Below are 10068 nucleotides of genomic sequence, written 5' to 3' on the forward strand. Positions count from 1 at the left end.
AAGCGTGATTTCCTTCCCTTCGTTCCAAAAGTCGCGCTCACAAGGCAATGATCGCTAAACGACACAGGTTTTACATCATAGGCTGTGCATAGTGGCACGAGATCAGCAGAAACATACAGCCTATTTAATCTTGCGTGACTGTCCCGTTGAAAGTGTGTATAATCAAGCCGTGTTCCAGCCGAAAACACACTTCCAACGTCCTCCAATAAATAATCGCGCACAAGTTGAATCAACAGTTCCGCGCTCTTGTCCCTCACTGGTCTACACTTCACTCGGTCAGTATCAGCACACACGCAGTTAAAGTCTCCCTGTAGAAGCAGCACCTTGTCAGAATTCAAGTACGGTTCAATGGAATCAAAAAAACATTTACGTTCACTTTCAACATTGGGGGCATAAACACATACAACGCGCCAGTGTAAGCTTGAAAAAGAAAAATCAACAACCAAGAGGCGGCCACTTTCACATGCAAATACCGGCTCCACACTTATACCTAATGTGTTGCGAATGAAGAGAAGGCATCCACCCGATGTCCCAACGGAGTGACACCCACACACTTCAAAGCTGGCGCGGAAAGTGGGCACCATGCGGTCAGCATGTTCTTGCGACTCTATCTTTGATTCTTGCACAGCTATTAGGTCAAGGACATTATCAATTAGCAGGCGATTAAGCTGACATTGCCGCCTACGTGCTCCCAGCCCTCTCACATTCAAAGTTGCTACACGCAATGGGGCTCTTAGCTCAACTACCATACGTTTACGTAATAAAAAGGGGCGCGATCCGCATGGTGCCTGCCTCTGTCGACCATGTGATTCTCCCGACTGGTGTTCCGCAATGATGTTCGGGGGGTCTGTCTGGCCACCCAAAGGGTTGTCTGGTGTTTGTCTCGAAGGGGTCTGAGGCACTTCCTCGTCGCATCCTCCACTTTGCATGCGCGCAAACTCGAAATGTCAGCCAAAAACACTGTGTCGGTCGACACACAACCGACGCTGACATTCCACAGAACACAGAAAAAAAAATTACGGAGGCAGTTTACCCGCCTTCCGTGACTCGGCCAAAAGGTTTGGCCGCGGCTTCAACGACGAACGTCGACTTCCTGTCGTTTTTGGAGGCGGCTCCCCACTGCTACTACCACCAGGCTGCAGGTTCTCACCGGCGCTCTCTTCGTGGGACCGCTTTCCAGCGGTTAGGGAAGCCGCTTCATCGTCGGCGTCCATGGCGTCGGCAATGCGAGGCTCCGCGCGATCCGGGGTTTTCAGCGAAACTTTCGTATCGGCCACCGCACTGTGACCGCTGTCGCTGTCGGGGCCATGCTGCGCTAGCTGAGATGCCACCACTGCAAGAGACGTCAACGTTGTCGTTGTCTTCTGCTTAACCAGAGGCGTAAACGAAGGCCCATCTTTCGTTCCCATTTTCCCAGTTCTCCTCGCTGCCTCTTCTGCGTCCGCCTCATCAATCAAATGCTCCGAGGCATCTTCACTGGTTCCAGGGCCGGCGATGCTCGCATACGTACGGGGGCACTCACCGTCTTCGTGACCGAAACGTCGACAAGCTCCGCATCGCGGTACCTTACACTCCCGACGAATGTGCCCCGTACCTCGGCAGCGAAGACATAACGGGGGCCTTCCAGGCACAACGACGAGTGCCAGCTCACCCCCAACGTTAAGCTGGTGCGGCAAGTCGTCCAGTTTAAAGGGAAGATGAAACACTTTTCGAAAAAAAATGAGTTCTCTGCGGCATTCTACAGTTTTGAGTCCCCTGAACACGAATATCTGGTTCAAAAAGGGCGGAAACAAACGCAAGCAGCTGTTTTTCCAAGAAAACGCGCACCAGCGCCTCAGGGCATCGCGCGAACGCCGCTGTTGCCCGTGATTGGTCGGGGCCGCTGTGACGTCATTGGCGGCAGTCGCCGGTCGGCGCCGCCGTTTCAGAGCGTAGCACGCTGTTCTGTTCTGGCTTCATAGCTGAGTTGTAAGCATTATGGAACGTTCTCGCTGTCTCGGACAGCTTGTATTTTCGCCGTACAGGTTCGAACCGACAGCCGATACGGAAAACGATGGCGGCAACGGCGGCAGCGGCGGCAACGACGATGTAGAGTGTGCCAACAGCGAGAGCGATGTGTGCACCTTCTCGCGCGTTGGAAATCTTAGCTGGTACTTATGTGTTTTTTTTTTTTTCATGTAGCTGCAGGTTTCAATGCCGGGAGAAAAAATGCGCTAAAGTGTCACTGGGAACTTGCTGCTGGAAGAATGCCGAAGCACTAACTTCTCATTAGATTGTAAACACGGGTGCGATTCCGCGACGACAAGCACGACAAGCACCTGGCCGCTGCTTGTCTAAAGTAGTCCCGTGGTTTTTTGAGTGTTGATACACGATCGCGAACATAAGTGCCGCGTTTGAAAGCGCACACATGCAGTGCTGCGAGGTACAGTCATGGAAGTTGCTTATCATACAAATCCAGAGATGGCCAGAGGTATTATATGTGCAATATTCATACTATGGTTCGACGACTTTGCGATTGTGGCTCGATCAAGAATCGGTATGCGTGCTCCATGCTAGTGTTGACATAAAGATATTAGGCAGTTTTAGCACCGCCGTGTGGTAAACACGATAACTGCAACCGTACGTCGAATGTCACTAGGCAAGCCTATACTCCATGTCATACCTCAGGTGCAACGCTGTGGAACCTACGCAGAAGTCCGGTCACCAAAATTTATTACTGCGCGCGTTTCCGTCTATGCTTCGCAGCGTGCCAGCGGCGTTTGCTCGCGCGAGCACGCACGTGAAGCTGCCGCGACGGGCTGCAATTAAAAAATACCGAAAAGAGAATTGATTTAAAAATACGTGTTAGCAGCCGTATAAGTACACGGATTGTTTCTATGGGTAAATTCTTTCTTTTTTTCATTCATAACTGAGCTTATATATGGAAAATTTTCTCAAAAATCGGGTCAAGCAACACCGAACTTTTTCTAAGTGCGAACGCAGCCACTGCAAGAAGTATCTCAAGCCTCCACAGCGTTGCACCTGATGTATGAAAAGGAGTATAGCAACGCTAGCAACAACGCGTTTCCGTCGTTCAGTAAAGCGCAGGGCGGAAAGAGGCATGCCAGCACGCCGGTCCGGCAGCTCGGTCCCCACCAGTGACGTCACTCTCACCGGTTCTCTCCTCTGGCAACCACCTCACTCGGCGCTCCGGGAAGCGATGGGGGCGTGTCCGCGGGGGTGATTTAGAAAGAGATTTCCGCCCCTTATATTAACAAAACGAAGAAAAAAATTACGGAGCCGTAAATTATTAGGTCTGTTCTTCCCAACCCCAGCAATTCATGGAAATTGAAAACCGTTTCAGCTTCCCTTTAAAGCCAGCTTTCCATTTCAGCGTGACCATCCTGCTCGTTGAGCCTTTCTCTGACACGCCGTGCACACGCCAGTGCTCCCGGGCCACTTCGGAGACCTTTCGGTACGGTGCAAGCGCAACACGCACGTCCTCGTCCCGCACGGTGTGAAGCAGCCAATCGAGCTTGAGACGTACGTCCTGGTTTGCCGGGTCAATAACTAAGCAGCGGCGTTCCTTGACGAACAGCTCACCGACGCCTGCCATCTTCTTAACGGCATCCACATCCTTCAGCGTGATGGCCCAGACATGGCTCATCCGATACGCCCCCAGGGCGCTAACATCCGAGAGCAGCGATTGCCTAGCCAACGCATCTCGAAAATCTTCCACCCGGTACGGGCGGGCCTTGATATCCGCGTGCAAAAAATCAGTATTTAAAATTAAACGCCCGGTTGGGAGACTTGGCAGAACAACCTGGTAGTCGTTTTCCATTTTCCATGGTAGTCGTTTTCCACCGCAGCCAGAACTGGCCGCTGAAGCCGCTCCAACGGAGCCCGTCATCATACGTCCGTCACGCTTGGTGACCGGAAGCAGCGCATGGTATGGCCGATGGCAGGGATGCTATGTTTACGACTGCACCTGTATCGTGCTATGTGCGTTTGCCGAACGTATTGCTACAGCACATACCCGGCAGTCTTTCCGTGGACAATACAAGCAATAGCAGTTTGTGCGACTAAATTGCGCACCATTAATTATACCGGTTACCACCGTCACTTCGCGTACAATCGCCTAGTGGCCTGCATGTTGTTTTTGCACATCAACGTTGACTCTACCGGCAGGCTGCTCCAGTTGAACGTAACAGTAAATGCAACCACCCACACGTGAGTGTAAAAGAAAAAAGAAGTCACAGAAGCAAGCAATAAAAAAAGCAAAAAGAAGGGTGCCATCAGCACTCGTTGTTCCCAGGTGGTGGTCTCCCTCCCAAGTACTGACCGAGCCCAATTCTGCTTAGCTTCGGGCGTCGGACGAGAACCGGCGTATTCAGCATGGTATTGCCGATTTTTTTTACTTTATTGCCTGGCTGTGGCACATAGTTTCACAAGAGGCAACGCTCACCAAAACGAATACAAAAGTAGAATATACATTTTCTCTATGTGCACATATTCAACCAGCATTGTGCTGGCTCAGTCTAATCAAAATTCGCGCAATGCTACCAACGGTTCTACACTTGGGAGCCACTCGGGTGGTTACCCTGCCGCTTAATGGATAGCGACAAACAAGTGCATGTTTTCCCTGAAATACCTACGTGCAGGCTGCGCATCTTTATCGACATGGTATCCTGCCATTCTCGCGCGCCAAATACAATGGAGGCCCAAGAGCATAATTAAATCAGAAGGCACCCCATCCTCATTATCAATGCTTAAGTAACGAATGCCATACGGGTCCAGTGGAAATTCTTTCTTTAGTGTCCTCTGCAATACATCCCAGAAGAACACGCCTTCCCAACAGTTTAAAAAACATGGTCTATTGTCTCTGGCTGCTTGCAAATTAAACAGTGCGTTCCCCACGGTAAATATACCCCTTTTCTCTCCAAAACTTCTTAACTGGTAACGTTCCCGTGTGTAATTTGAAAAAGAAGGTTTTGGTTCCTGGCGGGACCTGCATTTTCTTCACTCTTTTTAAAACATCGCTGCTTGGGCCTCCAACGTACAAGGACCTGTACAATGGCACTGGAAAAAGAATGTCGCACAAAGCACAGTACAGTTTCTTTTTGTTCACACCGGACAGGTAATCATTCGAGAAGCGCACTGAAAGACACTCGATACAACTTCTTTGTAAAACCCTCGAATCCCTCCCGAAAACTCTTCGGTTAAAACCACATACTCTGGCAGCCGTCTACTCAGCCTCATTTTACATACCGTGCGCAAGAAAGGGTCGGTTGCTTCCCTAAAGAACAAGAACCGGTTTACCAACTGCCGTACAAAGAGATGGCCCAATCCCAGCCCCCCGTCTTTTACCCGCCGGAACAAGTTGGTCCGGCTGCATCACTCCCATTCCCAATCCTGTGTAGCTTCTGAACATTTGACCGTGAACAGTGCAATACTTGCATTACGTACCAAAGCTTGCTGATAAAGAAAAGGTTACAAACGGCGGCTCTGGCAAAAATAGAAAGATTAGTGCCTTTCCACTTCTCAGCTCTCTCCCGTGTGTCTTTGACCTGCCCTTTCCAGTACTGCTCGCTATCACGATAGGCATCGAGCGGGACGCCTAAGTATGATCTGGCTTCGTTGGCCATGATTCATGCCAGAGGCCTAGGCACTTCGACCAGGTAACTCCACTACCAGTGACATGGCTAAATTTACGGACACATTTGACAGCCTCAATTATGCTCTCCTGATCCTCCGCAAAAACAGCGACATCATCTGCATAAGCCAGCAGCTTCACTTCAACTTCGTGAAGCTTAAATCCCGTAATTCTATTGTTTTCTATCAATCTCATACACAGGGCTTCAATGTAGATACAAAACAACAGAGGGCTGAGGGGGCAGCCCTGACGCACAGAACGTTGCAGCCTAATGGGAGCCCCCAAACTCTTATTCACGATCAATCTGGTCGTGCAGTTACGGTACGCCAGGTCGACCCCTTCGCAGATTACAGATCCGAGATTGGCATAGTCTAAAACGGCAAACAAGATTTCATGAGCCACGCAATCAAAAGCCTTCTCGAGGTCAATCTGTAAAATGGCAATCCGACTATTACGTGCTTTTTCTAACCCTAGCGCTCGTTTCGAAGGCGCTTCACCTGCAGCTGTGTCTTCAGCCCTTGCCCTCACCAGGGCTCCCCGATACCGTTGCTCTTCAAGTCGCTCTAACTGTTGTTTCACTTTTCTTATGTCTTCTATCCATTTGCCCGCTGCCTGAGATTCCTGCCTGAGCAGTTTATGAAGAAGCGTCTTTAACTCGGTCTCTTTTTGTTTCTCTGCGTAACGAATGCAGCTAGCCCTCTCTATTGCCTTTATTTTTAGGGTTTTCTAACTTAGCTCCCACTGTTGCCATACGTGAAGGTTTTTACTGGGGTTTATTTTCCTTATTTCTTCTCTTACTGCTCGGTTAAACGGTTCATCCTGAAGGAGCTTGCTATTCAATTTCCACGTTTCCCATGAGAAACCGTTACTTTGCTTTGGAATTCCTATGCAGCACTGAGCTACACAATGGTCGGAAAACGACACTGGCACTACTTCGTAACTGTTACATTCCGGAAGGATGTCAACAGACGCATAAATGCGGTCGAGCCGTGCGTGGCTAGAGCCCTCAAACCGTGTGTACTTCACAGCACGCGCTCCTTCGACGCACTCTGCCACATCCTCAAGGTCCCAGTTCTCTACAATTCTCGACAACACTTCAGTGCTGTTGTCTCTAAACCCACGAATGCTTGTTTTATCCCGCGCACTGAGGACACAGCTGAAATCGCAAATTACTATGAGCTGTCTTCCCTTGCATAGACACTCTTCAATGCGGTGCAAAAACTGAGCCCTTTCATCCACCTTATGCGGCGCGTACAAGCACACAGTACGCCACTCGTTGTTGCTGAACGAAACATCGACGACAACACACCGGCCCGACACACACGAATAAATTGCATGCACCTCTAGCCCCGGCAACTTCTTAACAAAAAGTACACGGCCAGCGGATGAGCCCACCGCATGACTGACTACGGCAGAAAACCTAGACGTGAAACGCCGCACCATAACGCCGGTCTCTTCTTCACCATCGACTTTCGTCTCCTGTACGGCTAGCACATCAATGTCGTGCTCCGTTATAAGCCGGTAAAGCTGGCCTTGCATTCTTTTCCCTGCCAGTCCTCGAACATATAGAGTAGCGACTTTCAACGGACACGTTCGAGCCATTTTAAGAATAGGAGAAGAGACCGGCAATATCGTGCTTACCTCTCGCGTCTAGCACGAGGCTAGACGGCGCCATCGCCGCCAGTGCGGTCCGGCGGAAGAACATGAGCGTGTCCTAGGGACTCCGAATTTCCGGCACGCTTGTCTACCGAAACGTTGGGGCGCGGCCGAAACGATGAACGCCGGCCTTGAGGCGGCTTTGCCGGGTGCTCCTCGGCTCCAGGCGCCGCCGTTTGGTCACCGTCGGCGCTGGTTTGGGCGTGGGAACGCTTCGCCGCAGCGGAGACGCTGGTCGGCGTGCGGGCACCACTCTTGTCCGGTTGCAGCTCGTTCGGACCCTTGGGCTCGACGACCTTGGGCTCCGGAGTGTTCTCCCCATCCTTTCCGGTTGTCTCGTTTGACCTAGGCAAGTCATCCGCTGGTTGTTGGCTCGCTGAACCATCCCCAGTGAGTGCGTCTCCGCCGGTAGACAATGACGAGTCGAGTGGCCCCGTCTGCTTGCCTGCCTCGTCCCTTCCCCTCGCTGCATCCTCGGGTTCAACGACGTCCATGAGTTCTGCGTTCTCGTCCGTCTTTCCCAGCCCGGTAGCCGACGCGTAGGTACGGACGCAGTCAGCGTCCGCGTGTCCGTAGCGTCTGCACTTCGAGCACCTGTGCACCTTGCAGTCACGGCGAACATGGTCCGTGCCATGGCAGCGCCGGCACTGCATCGGCCGCCCGGATACCACCACAAGGGCCAACTCACCGGCGACTCGAACGTGGTGCGGCAGGTCGTCCACCTTCATTCCCGGCTTCAGCTTGAGCAGCACGGTTCTCGTGGGTGAGCCCTTCTCTGTCATGCCTTGGACGCGCCAACGCTCCCGCGTCCCCTCGGTTACGTTCCCGAACGCCGCAAAAGCAGTCCGGATGTCTTCATCTTGCACACCGTGGAGCACCCAATGCAGGCGCAGTTTAATCTGCTGGTCCTCAGGGTCAATAACAATGCAGCGGCGGCCTTTAACTTGCAGCTCCTTGAAAGCAGCCAGTTTCCTTGTGGCTTCCGCCCTGTTGAACATCACCACCCACACATGGTTGAACTGGTACGCTCCCAACGCCACGACCTCGGGGAGCACACCAGCGTTGGCGAGGGCGTCTCGGAAATCTTCGACATTGTAGGGCCTCACCCGCACGTCGCCGTGCAAGAACAACGTGTTTAAAACAGCACGACCGGTGAGCAGAATAGGCAGCACGATCTCATTGTCCTTTTCGTCTTCGACGCTGCTCCTGTTCCGCGGCCGGCAAGGGCCGCCAACGCCGCTCCAGCGGAGCTCATGATCCTGCGTCCGTTCGCTCGCGCGTCAGGAAGTAGAATCGCATGGGTATGGCCGATGGCAGGGATGCTATGCTTACGACTGCACCTGTATGGTGCTATGTGCATTCGCCGAACGTATTGCTACAGCACATACGCGGCAGTCTTTCCGTGGACAATACAAGCACACGTCGTGTACGTGGATTTCTCCGTTTGTTGTGGTTGTTCGCTGCATGCGTGCGTGCTAGTCGTGCTCACAAAAACAAGAGGGCGAGCGCAACGATTTGCGTTCGCTGCAGCCCACGTTTGGCGCTAGCAATGTGCCAATTTATTGATTGTCATTGAGCTGGATACGGGTGTAATAGGTAAACGGTTAGCAGTTTGTGCGACTAAATTTTGCACCATTACTTATACCGGTTACCACCGTCACTTCGCGTACAATCGCCTAGTGGCCTGCATGTTGTTTTTGCACTTCGACGTTGGCTCTACCAGCAGGCTACTCCAGTTGAACGTAACAGTAAATGCAACCACCGACACGTGAGTGTGAAAGAAAAAAAATTCACAGAAGCGCGCAATAAAAAAAAAAAAAAGAAGGGCGTCATCAGCACTCGGTGTTCCCAGGTGGTCGCCCTCCCAAGTACTGACCGAGCCCAATGCTGCTTAGCTTCGGGGATCGGACGAGAACCGGCGTATTCAGCATGGTATGGCCTATTTTTTTTTCTTTATTACCGGTTTTGCAACAACAATACAATTACAACACATGAAAAGTCAAGCCGTGGTTACCATACAATTTGTCAACAGATTGAGCGAAAAGCCATCAGTAGTGTTCTGATTGACGTTGTCACTTGAAATTCCCTTAGTGTGGCTAAGGGTTCTACCCTGATTACCCAGGGAGAAAGACATTCTTTTGTTTTTCCCACTTCTACTAACCGAGCAATGCTGTCTCGAAAGTACAGCCTTGCTGGTCTTGCATCCGGTTCACAGTAGAAGCCAGCCATTCTTGAGCGCCATATACTTTGCAGGCCTGTCAGCATGATTAGTTCGAAAGGTACTCCTTCTTCGTTGTCTATCGCTAGGTACCTAATTCCATGCGTGTCTAGTGGGAATTCTTTTTTGATTGTCCTCTGCAACACATCCCAGAAGAACACCGCTTCCCAACAGTGAAGGAAAACGTGGTCGATCGTTTCCCGCTTTTTGCAAATCATGCAGCGAGATCACCATGGCATATAAAACCCACATTCCTCTAAGAAGGTTCTTACGTGGAGAGTTCCGGTTTGCAGTTTGAAAAAGAAAGTTTTTGCAATTGGTGCTACTTGCATTCTTTTAACCCGTTTGAGTACGTTGTGACTCAGGCCTGCACTGTATATGACCCTGTACAACGGGATTGGCAACATTATATCACGTAAGGCTTTATACAGTTTCCTCTTTTTAACAGAATACGAATAATCACTAGAAAAACGTACACTCAAAAATCGCACACTCGCTACTACTTCCCGAAAATAACCTTCTGCCGTCCCCGTCAGGACTTGCGTGCTAATAACATATTCAG

General features: G+C 51.1%; 1 pseudogene; it reads right to left on the minus strand.

The window, feature by feature from the left end:
* Positions 1 to 9115: 9115 nt before the first annotated feature.
* On the minus strand, positions 9116 to 9234 carry LOC126532555 (5S ribosomal RNA; annotated as a pseudogene).
* Positions 9235 to 10068: the final 834 nt, after the last annotated feature.

Source organism: Dermacentor andersoni, chromosome 4 (assembly GCF_023375885.2).
Source record: "Dermacentor andersoni chromosome 4, qqDerAnde1_hic_scaffold, whole genome shotgun sequence".
Lineage (NCBI taxonomy): Eukaryota > Metazoa > Arthropoda > Arachnida > Ixodida > Ixodidae > Dermacentor > Dermacentor andersoni.